This window comes from Eschrichtius robustus, chromosome 3 (genome assembly GCF_028021215.1).
Source record: "Eschrichtius robustus isolate mEscRob2 chromosome 3, mEscRob2.pri, whole genome shotgun sequence".
NCBI lineage: Eukaryota > Metazoa > Chordata > Mammalia > Artiodactyla > Eschrichtiidae > Eschrichtius > Eschrichtius robustus.
In genome coordinates, this window is record NC_090826.1 from 29,358,109 (window position 1) to 29,378,223 (window position 20,115).

Consider the following 20,115-nt stretch of genomic DNA (forward strand, 5'->3'; position numbering starts at 1 on the left):
TACTCATCACTGAGTCCTCGGTGTCTGGTACAACAGGTACTCAATATTTGTTGAATTAAGGAAGGCCCGTTTATAGAGATGATCCTACTAAGTGAAGTAAGTCAGACATTACCAAAGGGGAAAGCGGATTCCCTAGTGGTCCAGTGGTTAGGACTCTGCGCTTTCACTGCCGAGGGCCAGGGTTTGACCCCTGGTTGGGGAACTAAGATCCCACAAGCTGGGAAAGGGATAAATTAGGAGTTTGGGATTAAGAGATACACACTACTATATATAAAATAGATAAACAATAAGGTCCTACTATAGAGCACAGGGAACTATATTCAATATATTGTAATAAACTGTAATGGAAAAGTATCTGAAAAAGAATATATATATATATACACACATATATATATACACACACACACATATATATATATGAGATATATCACTTTGCTGTACACCAGAAACTAACACAACATTGTAAATCAACTATATTTCAATTAAAAAATTAAAAAAAAAAAAAGGTCCGTTGAGGAGGTGGAGCTTGGCGCAAGGTAAGGCAGACCATGCAAGGCCTTGTTAGGCTCTGTCAGGAGTTTGGATTTTATTCCAAGGACCATGGGAAGACAATGAATGCTATCAAATGGGGTGGGAAGGGTGACATGGTCAGATTGGCATTTTTATTAGACCTCTCTGGCTGTTGGGTGGGAAACCAGTAGGGACTTGATTGTAAACTGGGAGACCAGTTAAAAAGTGATTGCCGGACTTCCCTGGTGGCGCAGCGGTTAAGAATCCGCCTGCCAATGCAGGGGACACAGGTTCAATCCCTGGTCCGGGAAGATCCTACATGCTTCGGAGCAACTAAGCCCATGCACCACAACTACTGAGCCTGTGCTCTAGAGCCCATGAGCCACAACTACTGAGCCTGTGCTCTAGAGCCCACGAGCCACAACTGAGCCCACGCGCCACAACTATGGAGCCCACATGCCTAGAGCCCGTGCTCTGTTACAAGAGAAGCCACTGCAATGAGAAGCCCGCGCACCACAACGACGAGCAGCCCTCGCTCACCACAGCTAGAGAAAGCCCGCGCGCAGCAACGAAGACCCAATGCAGCCAAATATAAATAAAAAAAAAAAAAAAAAAAAAAAGTGATTGCCAAGGTCCAGACAGGAGATGATAGAGGGTTAGGCTCGGGAAACAGAGGCGGAGAGAAGTGGGCCACATTAATTTACTTATTTATTTAGGAAACATTGAACACCTGCTGTGTGCTAGGACAGAGGTGCTGGAGATTTTCAAGTGAGCAAAAATTGACATGGTCCTTACGCTCACGGAGCTTACAGTCTAGTGAAAGAAACAGACATTACTTAAATAATATCACAACCTGGACTTCCCTGGTGGTCCAGTGGTTGACTCCTCGCTCCCAATGCAGGGGGCCCGGGTTCAATCCCTGGTCAGGGAACTAGATCCCACATGCCGCTCTCGTGGGATCCCGCATCCCACAAGAGCCCTCACGCGGCAACGAAGATCCCGCGTGCTGCAACTAAGACCCGATGCAGCCAAATAAATAAATAAAATATTAAAAATAATACTACAACCAAATGGACAATTACAACTGTGACAGGTGCATGAAGGGGAAGTATGTGGTGCTGGGATGGTGAATAATGAGGAATCTGACCTGGTCAGGGAGGTCAAGAGGAGGGTGTCCCTGAGAAAGCAATGCTGGAGCGGAGATCTGAGGGAATAGGAGTTAACAAGGCAGAAGGCTGGAATTCCGTGCAGAGAAAACAGCAGGTGCAAAGGCCCTGTGATGACCACAGCCAGTGTAGTTGGAACAGAGAGAGTGAGAGGGAGGATGGGGCCAGAGAGGGAGGAAGGACCAGACCATGCAGGACCTGATGGGCCATACTAAGAGTATGGCCTTTTTTTTTTTTTTTTTAATTTTTATTTATTTATTTATTTATTTATTTATTTATGGCCGTGTTGGGTCTTCGTTTCGTTGCGAGGGCTTTCGCCAGTTGCGGCAAGCGGGGGACACCCTTCATCATGGTGCGCGGGCCTCTCACTATCGCGGCCTCTATCGTTGAGGAGCACAGGCTCCAGACGCGCAGGCTCAGCAACTGTGGCTCACGGGCCCAGTCGCTCCGCGGCATGTGGGATCTTCCCAGACCAGGGTTCGAACCCGTGTCCCCTGCGTTGGCAGGCAGACTCCCAACCACTGCGCCACCAGGGAAGCCCAAGAGTATGGCCTTTATTGCAAGAGCACTGGGAAGCTGTTGAGAGATTTCAGCAGGTGGGTGACATGATCAGATTGATGATTTTAAAGATTATCAGAAGCCACCACCTGGAGAAGGGATTGAGAGGAGAAGGAGAGAGGAGTGACAGTAGGGAGTCCAAACAAGAACACCAATTCTGGTGAGACATGATGGGCCCTCCATCCAGTGAGTGGTGGAAACCGAGAGGTAGACAGAGGAACTGAAAAAATGGGGAATAAAAAAGAAAGGTGTCAAGGATGACTCGAAGTTTTCTGAGGCAAATAGGCAGATGGATACTGGTATCGTTCACTGAGAGAAGGAACTCTGGAAGAGACCCAGGTTTAGGGGGACAGATCATGAGTTCGACCTAGAAGCTGGTGGTGGATAACAATTTCTCCTACGGGTCTGGAGCTCTGGGAATGGGTCTGATCCCATAGGCTGGGAGGAAGGGGCCGGGAGGCCAGGAGGGAAGAGTGCAAGGGACGTTCTAGGAGGGTGCAGTGTCCAGGCGCCTGGGGCCTGGGTCCTCTGGCGCATCACGGGGGGTTGCTTTGGAAGAACTGGCCAGGCTGCAGAGAGGCTGGCCTCCTGGTCTATTTCTTGGTTTCCTGCCTGAGCTTTAGGAATGTCCGGTCTGTTCCTGAGCAAGACCGAGCAGAGTGGAGGCGGGGGCAGAAGCCTGTGCTCCGGAGAGCCCTCCCTTTCTCCAGTTCTGTCCCTTTCCCAACAGGGCCAGACCAGGCAGGGCCAGAGGAGGCAACAAATGCCCTTCCCTCCTCCTCCCTTCATCCCAGCCGCCACCGCTCCTGAGCATCGGCTCTCTTATAACCGACCAATCCTCCCGCTACTTTCTTTACCAGCGTCAGTCCGGATGGGCCTCCGTCAAAGGAGCGGTCATTCCAGCCCTCAGCCTGGACCCGGCTACTCCATGAATGGGCATCCGGCGCCCCCTCGTGGTTAAATGAGCACATTGGCGAGCTAGGTGAGGCCGGAGCTGCCGGGACCAGAGGCAGGGCTGTGGCCAGGGTCCTGGCAGAGAGGTCAGGAAGTGAGTGTCCAGTCCTGGCCAGTGACTCACTCTATAACTGTGGACTATTCTCGTGACCTCTGTGAGCTTCGATTTCCTCGCCTGCAAATTAGGGCTAGTGATCTGGGTGAGGCATTCCTTGAGCTAACACATAGAATAAAAGAGTCTTGTTAGTTGCAAGACCCCCTCCCTAAATGGAGGGGCCTTGACATCCTGGGGCAGCTCAACAACACCTCCTGTGTACTACCAGCCCCTTCCCCAAACCACTCCACTTCGGGACAGCCTCATTAGACATACCTCGATGTGGCCAGAACATTGTGATACATAGGGCCAGGTCCGTACTTTCAGTGTGCTCCTTCTAGATGTAGAAGGAGGCATTGAATGCAACCTAAGAGGTCAGTGACAGAACCAGGCACAGGATGTGATAGGAATATAAAGGAGAAATATTTGATCCAGATCTCAGAGGCGGCTACCCGTAGGAGATAACTCCCGAGAATCTCCTTTAAATTAAGGGTTGAGAACTGAGAACGTTATGCCTCGAAAGGACAGCCCCTAGCACTCAGCTCTGGTCCACTGTTGCCAGGTGGATTTGGATCCCAGCATTGCTGGCAATGGCCAACAAGGGTAGAATGATGGTTTGGGTGTGCCCCAGGTGTGGGCAATAAAGGTAGAGAATTGAAGAATCATAATAAAAAAACTAAAAATTGGCCTGCTTTTTATCATCACCACCCACTGGCAATTTTTTTTTTTAATTTTAATTTTAATTTTTTTTCCCACTGGCAATTTTAAACAACATCAGTTAAAAAATGCTTCTCCTGGACTTCCCTGGTGGTCCAGTGGTTAGGACTCTGAGCTTTCACTGCTGAGGGCTGCGGTTCAATCCCTGGTTGGGGAACTAAGATTCCACAAGCTGCGCGGCGTGGCCAAAACACACACACACAAACCCCCAAAACACTAATGACCCATTCCCTCCTCCACCCAGGCCCTGGCATCCACCATCCTACTTTCTGTCTCTGTGCCACCAGGGAAGTCCCCCGGCAACTAATTTTTAAAAATTAAAACACTAGCATTTCAGAGAAAACTTAGCTTAAGAGCAGGATTCAGACCCTGGGCTTTACGTGCTTGTATTCCTCAGGGTTGACAGTCTGCCCTTCTCACAATTCTGAAGTTGATCTCATCCGCTTTTGGGGCTTAAACTACTGTCTAGGTGAGAGGCTGTATGATGCGGTTAAGAGCATGGATCCTGGAGCTGGACTTCTGGGGTCTGAACCCAGCTCTGTTGTTTAGTAGTTGTGTAACCTTGGTTACATTATTGAACTTTTCCCCCTCATCATAAAATGGCAAGAGGGAAGGCACAGGGACTTCCCTGGTGGCGCAGTGGTTAAGAATCCGCCTGCCAATGCAGGGGACACGGGCTCGAGCCCTGGTCCGGGAAGATCCCACATGCCACAGAGCAACTAAGCCTGTGTGCCACAACTACTGAGCCTGTGCTCTAGAGCTCGCGAGCCACAACTACTGAGCCCGTGTGCCACAACTACTGAAGCCCGCGCGCCTAGAGCCTGTGCTCCGCAACAAGAGAAGCCACCGCAATGAGAAGCCCATGCATCGCAACGAAGACCCACTGCAGCCAAAAATAAATAAATAAATAAATAAATAATAAAAATACATTAAAAAAAAAAAAAGTTCCTGCATGAGACCAAAAAATAAAATAAAATAAAATAAAGAGTGAGGGCACAATACCTCATAGGGTTGTTGTAAGAAATCAATAAATTAAAGTATGTAAGAACTTAGACGGAATTCTCTGGCTGTCCAGTGGTTAGGATTTCGTGCTTTCACTGCTGAGAGCTGGGGTTCGAACTAAGATCCTGCAAGCTGTGCGGCGCGGCCCAAAAAAACACTTAAAAAAGTGTCTAACAGTTGATAAGGGGTAGATAACATTTTTACTGTTAACTTTTTGCTAATGACTCCCAAATAAGAATCTCCAGTCCAGGGCTTCCCTGGTGGCGCAGTGGTTAAGAATCCGCCTGCCAATGCAGGGGACACGGGTTCGATCCCTGGTCTGGGAAGATCCCACATGCTACAGAGCAACTAAGCTTGTGTGCCACAACTACTGAGCCTGTGCTCTAGAGCCTGCGAGCCACAACTACTGAAGCCCGCATGCCTAGAGCCCGTCCTCCGCCACAAGAGAAGCCACCACAGTGAGAAGCCCGCGCGCAGCAACGAAGACAAATGCAGCCAAAAATAAATAAATAAATAAATAAATTTTTAAAAAAGAGAGCACACTATTAAAATTAAAAAAAACAAAAGAATCTCCAGTCCAGCCCTTCTTCCCGAGGTTGACAACATACGTATGTGTCTGCTGGACATCTTGGCTTGGACATCTTGCAGGCACCACCGATTCAAGTCCAAATCTGGACTTAGAAATATCACCAGAGAGCATCACAGGATCCACCAGCCTCTCAAGCAAGATCCCTGGGAAGTCACTCCTCCCGCCGCCTCACCTCTGTGATATCTCCTACTCCGTCCCCAGTGCCCTATCGCTGGCCCAGGCTGCCATCATTTCTGCCATCCTAGAAACAGCAGCAAGGTCCTCTCCTCCAATCCAGTCTCTTCAGAACAGCCACAGATGTGCCCACACACTCCCCTGCGTTAAATCCCCTCAGGCCTTTAGGATAAAACGCAAACCCTGTAGAGTGGCTTCCTGGGGGCTGCTGACCCTGCAGCTCCCACACCCTTCCTCTCTTCTCTGTGTTCCCCCAACCCTGGATTTGTGACTCCTCCCGATGAACCGTTTCCTGGGCCTGGGACACTCTTCCCTGCCTGCCCGTCTCCCACCCTTAGTTGGCTGATGACTGTTCAATTAAATAGCTCTTCTTCCAGGAGGCTTTCTTTGACCCCAGAGCTCTGGACCTACCCTAGCACAACAAATGCTTTATTGCAATGATTTGCCTATTAAATGCTCCTCTGCCAGAACCTGAGTCACAGGAGCAGGGACGTTTCAGTTTTGTCGTCCACCATGTCCCTTGTAGCCCCCCGTGCCGGGCACACCATAGATGCTGTCTGTGTGCAGTAAATGTCTGACAGAGAAATGTGAGCAAGAGCATGGACGCCAGAACAGTTGGGAGACTACTTGGCGGGTTGTGTTTCTGTGGTGGCGTGTCAGACCGGCCGGGATGATGCCAAGTGTCCAGGAAGATGGGCAGGAATCAGGCACCGAACGCCTTGTATCCTGATTAGCTGGGAATTTCGTTCTTCATCCCATGGCATGGAAAACCACAGCAGGGTTTTAAGTCAGGAGGTAACGTGATTGGAGGTGAAACACCAGCTGGCCACAGTATGGAGGCAGGTGGGCCAGACTGCAGGCAGGAAGACAGTTATGAGGCTGTGGCAGTTAAGATGTCTCTGGAAGGACACACAGGGAAGTGGGGAAGGGAACTGGGTGGCTGAGAGGCAGGGCAGAAGAGACATTTCATTGCATGTTCTTTTGTCCCTATGGAATTTTAAAGCATGTGACTATATCACTTGGTCAAAAAATCATTTTAAAGAGTGGATGAAAGGGGGCTTCCCTGGTGGCACAGTGGTTAAGAATCCACCTGCCAATGCAGGGGACACGGGTTCGAGTCCTGGTCCGGGAAGATCCCACATGCCGCGGAGCAACTAAGCCCGCGAGCCACAACTACTGAAGCCCACACAGCTAGAGCCCGTGCTCCGCAACAAGAGAAGCCACCGCACTGAGAAGCCTGTGCGCCTCAACAAAGAGTAGCCCCCGCTCGCTGCAACTAGAGAAAGCCCACGCGCAGCAACGAAGACCCAAGACAGCCAAAAATAAACAAATTAATTAAAAAAAAAGTCTTTGTTGGGAATTCCTTGTTGGTCCAGTGGTTAGGACTCTGCGCTTTCACTGCCGAGGGCCTGGGTTCAATCCCTGGTTGGGGATCTAAGATCACGCAAGCCTGGTGGTATGGCCAAAAAAAAAAAAAGTCTTTGTTGTTACCTGAATTCAAATTTAACTGAACAGCCTCTATTTTATCCGGCAACCCTATACCCCAGCTTTTCTCTTCCCTCTGCCCATACTGCTGGGCCTATCCCCAATTTTTTTAAAAAATATTTATTTATTTGGCTGCTCTGGGTCTTTAGTTGCAGCATGCAGGCTCTTAGTTGCAGCATGCAGGATCTAGTTCCCTGACCAGGGATCGAACCCGGGCCCCCTGCATTGGGAGCGTGGAGTCTTACCCACTGGACCAGGGAAGTTCCCTTTCCCCGATTTTTATTTTAAATCTTTTTTAGAAAAATTTTTTTATTTTTGGCTGCGTTGGGTCTTCCTTGCCGTGTGCGGGCTTTCTCTAGTTGCGGAGAGCGGGGACTACTCTTCGTTGTGGCGCGCGGGCTTCTCATGGCGGTGGCTTCTCTCTTGTTGCGGAGTATGGGCTCTAAGCATGCAGGCTTCAGTAGTTGCTGCGCGTGGGCTCAGTAGTTGTGGCTCACGGGCTCTAGAGCGCAGGCTCAGTAGTTGTGGCGCGCGGGCTTAGTTGCTCCGCAGCACGTGGGATCTTCCCAGACCAGGGCTTGAACCCGTGTCCCCTGCGTTGGCAGGCAGATTCTCAACCACTTGCTCCACCAGGGAAGTCCTTTATTTTAAATCTTGATTTGAATAATTTTTACTTTAAAAGTCACTCCAATTTATTTTAAAAATTGCCACTAGACTTTTCTGCAGTGTCCTTGTCCTCACACAGTGCCCACCTGCACACAGCAGCCTAGGCCGCCAGGGTCTGCCGGGGTGGTGAGTGGGAGGGGCAGGGTGGGTAGCCCTGGCACAAGGCCCCGGGTCCTGGTGATGGGCACTGGTAATTGAGCCTGGATGCTGAGTACTGGGTTCCAAGCACCGGGCACCATGTCGTGGCTCTGAGCTCTGGGCTCTGGGTCCTGGAAACCAGGACCAGGGCAGAGGCCACAAGAGCCTGGTTACTTGGCAGAAGTTATTGGGCTCAGGGGCAGTCATGAGCCTGGTGTCACTTACTGCCCCGGGACAGGAGGAGCTGCCTAACTCCAGTTGTTTTGTAACAGCTGCTGGGCTAAGCTAGAGGAGAAATTTAAGGAGCTGGGGGTGGGGAGGAAGGGATCTGTGGGTTGAGCAAGGCCACTTGGACAGGCTGACTCAGGTACCAGGCCCTGGGGCATGACAGCAGGTTGGAGCTCCAGGCCTCAGGGAGACAGGCAGGTAGGGCCCTCGGGGCAAAGGCAAGATGGGTGGTGGGAGGTGTGGGACCCTTTAGCCCCCTGTCTTTATACCCTCCCGTTTGCTAAGCTCCTGGCCCAGCTCCCAGACCAAGGCAGCTGGAGTGATGAGTGTGGGCCTAGGGAGTACGAATGCCAAAAGCTTGTCTCACGTCTCAGAACACAAGGATCCAGCCAGAGCAGATGGCACAGCTGAGAGTGAGAAAAAGAGACCCAGAGATAAACAGGGACATCACCAGAGAGAGACTAGAGAAACAGGACAGGACACAAAATAAGAGACTGAATGGCCACACACAGAAGTGGGTTTTGTGGGGGAGGGAGGGATGAGTAGCTACCCGGCCAGCAGACCTTTCCTTTATCTCTTCCTAGACCCTGCCCTGTCTGAGTTTCTCCCCACTATGTCTCCTACCCCAGTTTCTCATCCTCAGCACTATTGATGTTTGTTTGGGGCAGGAAATTCTCTGATGTGGGATTGAGGGGTGACTGTCCTGTGCATTGTAGGGTGTTTAACAGCATCCTGAACTCTGCCCACCAGATGCCAGTAGCACCCTTCCCCACAAATGTGACAACCAAAAATGTCTCTGGACATTGCCAAATGTTCCCTGGGGAGGAATTGCCCCTGACTGACAATCTTCCCTGCTCCCAAGTAGATACATGTGCTTGAGAGCCAATTCCTGGTTTCTGGTTCGTTCTGGTTCTCCCATCCAGAACCCCCTTTGCCCCCCGCATGGCTTCAACTGCCCTGACTCTGAAGCCAGGGAAACTGGGAGAGTTGCTGAGACTGAGAAGGGGTCTGAAGATCTGCTGAAGCAGCCGTGAACAAAGTACCTGTCCTCATAGCGTTTTGGGTCTTATTCCACCCAGAAGGCACCACAGGGTGTTTTGGGGTGCTCTAAGGGGTGCTTTGTGAGTGGGTATACACTCTTGTCTCTAAGGGAGGAGGGAGAGATGAGTCCCCAGGTATGTCTGGACTAGGTATTTGTAACAAGTATTCATTTTACCCACAATACTAAGATGTAAGACATGTCATATTTATTTATTTCTCTAAATCACATTATCTGCTCCAAACCCCCTGCCAGTCAAGCTGGCGGGAAATTCAATCACAGTCATGTTTTGGGAATCCTCTACCCAGTGTTGTGCTGGTAAAATGTTTACAAACGGCTTGAGGGAAAGGGGGAGGGGTGTGTTAGGGAGAGATTTGTAGCATTTGCCAATTTCCGTGGTGTAAGTACTCCCACCACCGCCAACTTCAAGCTGCCAACCTGATGTCACTGAAGGTGCTGCTGGGAAGAGGCCAGCAGCAGTGCACCGTTATGTAGCATTTCCACCATGTAGACACGAATAACCCCAAGAGCATGTGTAATAGCAAAGTGCAGTAAAATAATTAGGAAGTGACACACTTTGAATGTTATTACCTTTGAATATACTTTATTTAATTGTAAGTTTACATACTTTAATTTTTTATAATGCCCCCACACCTCTAAAGCACTGTGTTTAATTCCTGTGTTTATCCGATCTAGAATATTCAGGGCAGGACTGTTTAATCTTCAATCAACTTTCATTTATCCTCGTGGACCTGCTTGGCTTAGCCACAGTGGTCTTTTGCTGTGACTCCCAAGCCAGCATTCTTAGTACTCACACGTACTCACACACCCATGCCCTCCCCAGCAAACAGAAGCTCTGCAGGCCCATCAGAGGTCCTGGGAGATCAGAGTGGGAGCGGTGCAAAGTCCCTATTACTCAAGGAAAGACAACAGCCACAGTCAAGACACGCAGACCCCTGTTCACTTTCTCAGGCTTGGGAAAACCTTCAAACCTTTTTGGATGGGGCCACTTCCTCCCCTCCCCTGCCTGGAGGCTGGGAGCCCTGTACTCTGGAATAACCCAGCTTCCAGTCTCCTAGAGCGGGGCCTTAGTAAACAAAAGCCCTGCCTGGGGGATGTCTTTTGATGCCTGGCAACCTTTGACAGCCTCAGTCCCCACCCCCAGGCAAAAAGGAGGAAACTCACCCACAGCAAGGAGACCAAAATGCAAATTACAACCTCAATGTATTTCTCTGCTGCATAGTCAGACTACTGTGGTGGCAACAACCCGCTGAGGCACTGAACTAAACAAAAGGAAGAGTATAGGCCATGCAAGGAGAGATTACAGCTAGACTGAGACTTCTGGACCTGCCTGGAGGGAACTAAATGCAGACACTGTGAGGGTGAGTAATTTCACCTCCAGGCTGCCCCAGCGACCACTCAGAGCCGATTTGCCCCCCCTCCCCCCCCCCCAGCTCACAGGCTTCCTCTGATGGCTCGTGACTACCTCAGGATGAAGTCATAGCAAGAGCTGAGTGCCTGGACCTTGTAAGGTAGGAGTTGTCCTATTTTACAGAGGAGAAAACTGAGGCCCAGAGAGGGAAAGTCACTTGCCTAAAGGCACACAGCTAAAGAAGTAGTCAAGCGACTTCCCTAGTGGTCCAGCAGCTAAGGCTCCATGCTCCCAATGCAGGGGGCCTGGGGTTCGATCCCTGGTCAGGGAACTAGATCCCACGTGCCGCAACTAAAGTTCCTGCATGCTGCAACTAAAGATCCCATACGCGGCAATGAAGATCCCGCGTGCCGCAACTAAGACCGGCACAGCCAAAAAAGTAAATACTTTAAAAAAAAAAAAAAAAAAAAAGTAGTCAAGGCTGGAATATGAACTCAGGTCTGACTCTAAAGCCTGTGTTCTTTGCCCTGTGTGACCCCCATCCCTCATCCCCACCTGACCCTCATCTACTTCTGCAGCATCCCCCATACCACAACCTCCACCCCTCCCCATTCAGGACACAGGGAAAGGAGAGCAAGCACGAATCTATGGATGAATTGCAAGACGACAGCCTTGTGTTAGTTACTGCTGACCAGACCACGGGGATATTTTAAAGCTAGTGTTACCCAACTTGTTTCTCCCTAAGCAAGATGAAGAGTTTCTCAGCCTCAGCACTATTGGTATTTTGGGCAGGATAATTCTTTGTTGTCAGGGGCTGTCCTGTGCATTGTAGGACGTTTAGCAGCATCCCTGGCCTCTACTCACCAGATGTCAGTAGTACCATGCCCCACCCCCCAGCCCCGCCCCCAGGTTGTGACAACCAAAAGTGTGTCCAGTCATTGCCAAATGTTCACTGGGGGGACAAAATCCACGCCAGCTGAGAACCACTGAGTTAGACAAAAGATAAAACAGCAGCTGTTTCAAAAAAGCAGGTCTTGTAAATAAAATGTGCCAGGGAGGAATAAGTCCCCTCTTCTGAAGTAGCTTGGGGGAGATAGATCACTGAGGTTTAGGCTTCTGCTTCTGATGCAAGAGGGCGCTGGGGAGGAAGCTTCTAAGGCCTGAATCCCAGTCAGGAGCCGGGCCTGTGGTGATCCTCTGAGGCCTGACGCCGCCGACTTCCCTGGGAATAACTGGCTTTACCGGTACCCGGCTCTGTCGAATCAGAGTCCAGGAGGGGTCAGTGATGTTATATTTACTGCCATCCCCAAAGGGGATGCCCCAGCTGCAAGAGGAACTTGCTCAGAGCCAAGGTGGGAAAAGAGCAGCAACTCCTCTCCAATTTTGCAGATGAGTCAACTGAAAAAGATGTTCACTTTTTTTTTCTCTAAGTGGATTGTAAAATGCATAAACCAAAGGATGCATTTTAGATGTTTGATAGAATGATTGTTGAACTAGAAATTAAGTATAATAAAAAATACATTATACAGGAAAAAAAAAAAAAAAAGAGCAGCAACTGGTGGTTGGTGCCACATCCTGCTTGTCCACAGGCCCTATTCTAGGAGTCTCTTTTCCTTCTGTGTCTGGTACTGGTTCCTTCCCTAAGTGTCTGTCTCAGTCTCTTGATCTGCCCACATGAGTGGATTGAGGAGAACCGTAGTGAAGCTGTTCGTGGGGATGGGGGGGGTGGGGATGGGGCTATCATCGAGAACAGCCCTTCCAAGTGCCCTTGAGGGAGCACAATATTCCCTTAGATGAACCTTTCATACCTCCGCACCTTCCCACTTTTCCTGTGACACCCCTCCGTCTTTCAGGAATCAGCTGAATGCCTCCTCTTTGGGAAGTCTTCCCTGCCCCTCCGAGGCTGTTGGTCACTGGAGACCCCGAGAGCAGGGATCATACTATGTCCCATTTGTATATTTTGTATCCCTTCCTATCTCCTAAATGGGGTAGGAATTCAGTGAAGACCTGACTTAATTTTTTTTTTTTTTTTTTTACTTTTTGGCCCTGCCGTGCACCATTTGGGATCTTAGTTCCCTGACCAGGGATGGAACCCGTGTCCCCCTGCAGTGGAAGCGTGGAGTCTTAACCGCTGGACGGCCAGGGAATTCCCAAGACCTGAGTCAATTTATATATATTGAGAACTTCTGTGGCAGTCTCTGTGCTTGGGGAATATACAGAGGACACAGGACACAGTGCAGTCCAGTTCAGTGAGAAAACCAATGAATGGAAGCTGGTACAAATGCTAGTGCTGGGGTGTGAGAGTGATACTTACATACACCACCCCGCCCCAAACCCTGAGTTCAGACCAGCCAGTCAAGGCAGTAGGATGGAGAGCCAAATCAGTTTTATTGCTAATTGCTTATATTTGGACCTAAACTCAATAACTTTCCCCTCCCATGTCTAGGCCTTGGCAAGACCCACCTAAGGGACAGTCTGGGCAGGACAGAGAAACCTACCCAATCCTTGGGCCAACCCTGAGAGTGGAATCAGAGAGGCAGATCTCCAGACTTGCCTCTAGAAATCTGATGGTGCCCTGGCCATGTGTTCACCACATGGAAGGCAGGAGGAGGAGGATCTGAAAAGGGAGGGGAGCCAGAGTCTTATTTGCTTGCTGAAGCTTCTCTCAGCCTCATCCTTCCCACAAAACATTCTTTCGCCTTAGGGGAAGAGCAAGCAAATGAGAAAGGGAATGGGAGTGGGGGTGGGGGTAGGAATTCTCTGGGGTCTCTCTCTCTCTTTTTTCTTTATAACGACAATGGTTCTTTATTTTTTGGCTGCACTGCACAGCTTGCAGGATCTTAGTTCCCCAACCAGGGATCAAACCCGTGCCCCTTACAGTGGAAATGTGGACTCCTAACCACTGGACCACCGGGGAATTCCCCTGGGGTCTCTTTTATAAGGGCACTAATCCCATTCATGAGGGCTCCACCTTTATGACTTAATCACCTCCCAGAGATTCCACTGCCAGATACCAGCACCTTGGGGGTTAGGTTTCAACATGAATTTGGGATGAGCACAAACATTCAGTCTATAGCAGCCAGTATTGGGGTCTCACCCCAAACCAACTGAATCAGAATTTCTGAAGGTGGGGCCCAGACATGGACATTAAAAAAAAAATCCCGGGGACTTCCCTGGTGGTCCAGTGGGTAAGACCCTGTGCTCCCAATGCAAGGGGCCTGGGTTCGATCCCTGGTCAGGGAACTAGATCCCACATGCATGACACAGCTAAGAAGTCTGCATGCCGCAACTAAAGATCCTGCATGCCACAACTAAGACCCTGTGCAGCCAAAATAATAAATAAATAAATAAATAAATAAATAAATATTAAAAAAAAAAAGTCCCCAGGTGATCTAATGTCAACTTGGTGGAGAATCTCTGCTTTATAGAAGTGTAAGCCTTGGGAACAGGAAGATGGGACCTTTGGCAGTGGTTCCCAAACGTGTCTCATGTTGGAAACTTCAAAAATAGTGGGAATTCCCTGGCGTTTCAGTGGTTAGGACTCCACGCTTCCACTGCAGGACTGCGGGGGGCATGGGTTCGATCCCCTGTAGGGGAACTAAGAACCCGCATGGCAAAAAAAAAAAAAAAAAAAAAATAGCCATGCCTGTGTCCCAGCCCCAGAGATTGTGATTTACTTGGTCTGGGATGTGGTCTGGGTGTCGGAATTTTTAAAATATCCCAAGATGACTCCAATGTGCAGACAAGTTTAGGAACCACTGGACTAGAGTATTCTCTGATGGTAGATGCTAGCCAACTGGCTAAGGAGTAACCACCTCCTGCTTAAGCTCAGCCATTAAAAGCCTCCTCTTCCCAATGATCATCAGCAAAACAAGCAACTGTTACCTTGACCAGAATGTTTGGTTTGGTTCTCCTGCAAAGCAGAGATGGAGGTGAAGGCACTTTGGTTGGTCTGAGCAACAGCAAAGGTAACTGCTCCTCTTTTCCACAGGTGGACCTTCAAGCTTAGAGGGTCACACACTGGTGCTAGTGCCAATCTCTTCTGATTTCCCCTCCCACCTTCCTTCTCTGAAAGTCTCTTGTACACAACAGATAGCCCCAGGAGCTTCAGTCTGCTACTCATGACTCCAGCACAGAAGTGACAGATACAGATACTCATTTCAAATGAACGCATTTATTGGCTCATGCATGGAAAAGTCAAGGTGCTACTAATTTCAGGCATGGCCGAATCCAAGGGCTCAAAATGGTATAGCTGAGAATTTGTCTTTCTCAACTCATGGCTCTGCTTTCCAACTCTGTTGGCTTCATCCTCAAGAAGGCTCTCTCCAAATAATGGCAAAGATGACCATTGACAAGTCCAGGTTGGGGACTTCCCTGGTGGTGCAGTGGTTAAGAATCCGCCTACCAATGCAGGGGACACGGGTTCGAGCCCTGGTCTGGGAAGATCCCACATGCCGTGGAGCAACTAAGCCCATGAGCCACAACTGCTGAGCCTGCGCTCTAGAGCCCGTGAACCACAACTACTGAGCCCGTGTGCCACAACTACTGAGCCTGCGTGCCACAACTACTGAGCCCGCGTGCCACAACTACTGAAGCCCGTGCGCCTAGAGCCCGTGCTCAACAACAAGAGAAGCCACAGCAATGAGAAGCCCGTGCAGCGCAACGAAGAGTAGCCCCTGTTCTCTGCAACTAGAGAAAGCCTGCGCGCAGCTATGAAGACCCAACACAGCCAAAAAAAAAAAAAAAAAAAGTCCAGGTTGCTACTCTTCTAGTTTAGCAACCCTAGAAGAAAGAGAGGGCTCTTTTCTCAGTGTTCCAGCATAGGTCTCAGGCTGATGTTCACTCTCTCTGCTAGCCTGGTTTGAGCCACCTACCAATCACTGTGGCCGAAGGAATGAAATGTGCTCATCAGCTAGAGTGGGGGAATGAAGTCATCTCAAAGGATTATCAGAGTGCTGTTACCAGAGGAGGAGGATTGGAAAGATCCTGAGCAGGCACAGCAACAGATGGCCGATCCATTTGCTCCCACGTAGTGGAGGGATGAGATGTGCAGAAACCACAATATAAGGTAGGATCTGACAAATACAGAGTAGATGTTGGGGTACTCCTGATGGAGGGGGACCCTGAACTGACAAGATAAGCCTTTGATAGATGGGGTCATTGGGGAGGAAGGGCATGAGCTGGCATGAGGAGGCAGGAAACCCAGAGTATGGTCAAGACAAGTACACACAACTGGAGCATTGTGTATGAAAGAGCTGAGGCTGGTGAGGACATGGAGTCTAGATGCTGGAAGGCCTTGAGTTTGCCCTTCATCCCAGTGGCAATGGAATGCCTTTGAAGGTGAAGGTGAAGCTGGGAAGATAATCAGAGGTTAGGCCACATGGGACCTTGTAGACCACACTGAGGATTTAGGATTTGGTCTTGAGAGCACTGGAGCCAGGGCTTCAGATCAGAGTTGTATTTGAGAGATAGCACTCGGACTACCTTCTGGAGGATGGCCTGAATGGAAAGAAGCAGGAGGCAGGGAGACTGAGGAAGAGTCCTTAATCATAGCCAACACTTATATACCCTTTACTCTGGCCCAGGCCCTGTTCTAATCACTTTGCACATGTTAAGACATGTGAAGGCCTGAAACAGGGTACTAGGAGATTCACCAGATGTTCTGGGGACAGAATACATGGGACTTTGTGACTGATGCCATATGGTAGATGAGGTAGAAAGAGGAAGCCAGGATTCCTCTGAGATTTTGAACCTGAGCAGTCAGAAGGATAGAGAGCTCCTGTAAGAAACAGAAATAAGAACTGAAGAAAAGTTCATACACGTTTACTGCTGCCAATTCTATGCCTAGCTCACTGCCAGGCCCTAGGAAGACAAAGAACAAGCTCATTGTTGCCTTCCAGGAGATGGCTGTCTGTGGGAGACACAGGCATGTAACGGATGATTTCAATACATCGTGATGAGTGTGGGGAGACTTGTACAAGCAGAGTGGGGTAGGGAGGCAGTAATAGCACATCCATCCACACAGCTGCTCATGCCAGAAACCTAGGGGTCAGCCTTGACTCCTTCTCTCCCTCTTTCATCCAATCACCAAGACCAGTAGATTTGATCTCCTAAGTATCTTTATTTAAAAAAAAAAATTTTTTTTTTGGCTGTGTTTTGTGGGTCTTTTTTGCTGCGTGTGGGCTTTCTCTAGTTGGGGCGAGCGGGGGCTACTCTTTGTTGCGGTGTGTGGGCTTCTCATTGTGGTGGCTTCTCTTGTTGTGGTGCGCAGGCTCAGTAGTTGTGGCTCGCAGGCTCTAGAGCACAGGCTCAGTAGTTGTGGCGCATGGGCTTAGTTGCCCTGCAGCGTGTGGGATCTTCCCGGACCAGGGCTCAAATCCGTGTCCCCTGCATTGGCAGGTGGATTCTTAACCACTGCACCACCAGGGAAGTCCCCCTAAGTATCTTTTGAATCTGCTTACTTTTTTTCATCCCCACTGAAAACACAGTGGATCAAGCCACTGTGTCTTCTCATTTGAACTATTGTGATATACCTCCTAAATTGGTCTCTTCACTTTCATTCTAGTTTGCCCTAATCTATTCTCACACTGAATAAGCCTTTAAAATAGGAATTTCATTTAATCGTTTAGGAAATTTATTTAATCCTTTTTTTTTGGCCATGCTGCGCAGCATGAGGGATCTTAGTTCCCTGACCAGGGATTGAACCCATGCCCCCTGCAGTGGAAGCACGGAGTCTTAACCACTGGATCGCCAGGGAAGTCCCCCTATTTAATCCTTTAAAAAAGGAAATCTGAATCCCTCCCCTGCTTATACACCTTTCAATGGCTTCCCATTGCTCTGAGAGTAAAATCCAATATCCTCAACGTGGACTACCCAACCCAGCAGGACCTGACCTCACTAAGCTCACTGTGCTTTAGTTCCTGTTACACTCCAGAGTCAATAGTAGGCCTAACAATATATAGGATGTGCCAAATTCCTTCAGGCCACAGGGCTTTCCCGTGTGTTGTTCCTTCTGTCTGGAATGAATGCTCTTCCCCAATTCTCAACCTAGTTAACTGTAAGTTTATCGGTCAGTTCCTCAGGGAAGCCTCCTCTGACCTTCAAGTCTAGGTCAGGACCTCGGGATTCTCTGTCAAGAATGAGCAAACTTTTTCTATAAGGGGTACATAATAAATACTTCAGGTTTTGCAGGTCATAGAGCATCGCAACTATTCAACTCAGGGTCACAGCAGCCATTGAAAATACATAAACAAATTTATGGATGCTGAACTTTGAATTTCATATATACTTCTCATGTGTCATGAAATATTAGTATTCTTTTGATTTTTTTCAACCATTTAAAAATGAAAAAACAATTCTTAGCTTCTGGCCATAAAAAAACTGGAGGCGGGCTAGCATTGGCCTGTAGGCCACAGTTTGCCAACCCCTATTCTGTGTTGTTTTATATATATACGTCTCATATAATTTCCTGTGTTGCCCTTATCACAAGTAGTAATTAATTATGCATGTGACAGACTCCTTAATGTTGTCTCTCCAGTTAGAATTAAGCTCTGTGAAGACAGGGACCACATTTATTTTGTTTACCATTTTCCTCCTGAGCTTCTAGCACAGGGCCTGGACCATAGTAGGTGCTCAACAAATGAATGGAGTGATAAGGTGTTCTTTTCCTTGAGAGGCACTCCAAGCTTAGCGGAGAATACAGACGTATGCACAATTTTAATTAGGTAATGCTTATTGGAGAAAAGAGTTCAGTTTTCCGCAGGTTCAGTTTGAGATACCAGTGGGAAATCAGGGTATGGTGACAAACATCTGGAACTGAGTTGATGCTAAGACATAGATAAGGGAGTAAAATTCACAGAAGAGCTGCAAAAGCTACCTGAGTGTGCCAATCACTTAAGGAGAGAGGTCACTCAGGGAGAGAGGTTGAATGAGAAGAGAGAGAGGAGGCTGGAACTATGGGGTAAGTTTATGGGCTAGGGAAGGGGCAGAGGTAGGAGAAAGGTAAGAGATCGAACACAGAGGTGTTTTGGAAATAAAGACTAATGACTATGTATTTTTGTATCTACCTAGTTTACCACCGTGTTCTTAGTATCTTGCACTAGGCATAGCCTATAGTAGACACTCAGAAAATCTGTGAATTGAAAATGAAATTGAAACAGAACCTCTCAAGAAGCACTACACAGCATGCAGCCTACAGGAAATGCTCAAAGAAAGAAAACAGTGTGGAAGGAATGCTGCTGAGGCCAGTAAGGGTGAGAGCTGATGTGGCACCATGTGAGATTTGAGTTGAGCCTAGTGAGTTTTTCTCGCAGGAAGAATAGATTCAATATTTTTTTTCACCTTTACTTTGTTTACTTTGTCCTGGGGATGCAGAAATCCATCAAAACTGATCTTTGTTCTAAAGAGCTCACAGTCTGGTGGGGAAGAAAAACACAGTCCTTGATATATAAGATGGAAATGTACTGTGGGAGGACAGAGATGAGGAATAGCTAGTAAACTTGGAAGGCTTCACAGAAGAGGTGACATTGGAGCTCAGTCTTAAAGCTTGGCGTTCAGTAGGGTAGGAATTCTAGCGCAAACCAGCCTGTGCAAAAACCTTGATAAATGCCGTGGTTGTCAGACTGCTATGTGCGTTAAGAATCACTGGAGAAGTCTGTTTATAATGCAGATTCCAAGGCTATACCTCCCGGGAAATTTCTGGTTCTATACGTGAGGGCATCCACTTTAATAAGCTTTACAGGACCACACTCTTTAAAACCTCTTTATGTGCTCCCATTGTCGTCGGAGGTGGGGGGCAGCTGTGGCGGGAGATGAGGGTGGAGACATCTTTGCCCACCCGGGCTTCTGGGTCTCCATAGGAGCACACTGTCACAATAAAAACAAATTCATTTTGACTCGCGCTTTCAGGGTAGTAGATGCTTTCGTGTGCCGTACTTTGTCGGAGTCCCGCAACAACTCTGTGGGGTAGAAATTAAGAGTCTCATTTCATAGGGGAGGCAACTGAGGCTCAGAGAGGGGAGATTTGCTCAAGGTCACGAAGCGGAAGGTGGCAGGGCAGAGACCGAAAGCCAGGCTAGCAGATTCCCAGCTCAGAGACTTTCCGACTACGAAGGGAGGCCGCGAGTGGGTGGGGCTCAGGCCCTTGCTCCAGGCTGCTTCCAAAATGGTGGGGGCCTTGGCGTCAGCAACGCCCCCGCCCCTTCCGTCCACCTCCCTCCTTCTTCCCCAGGCCACCCAGGCGGGGGGAGGGGATGGAACGGAGCAGCCCACGTGACTGCCGACAACCTGGCGCGTGACGCAGAGCGGCGGGCCCGGCGCTCGCCTTGCCTTGTGGGAAACGTAGTTCCGTAGACCGTCAAGCTGACCAGGAAGGCGGGACCTAGGACTACACTTCCCAGGAGGCCGCGGGGCGACGCCGCAGCT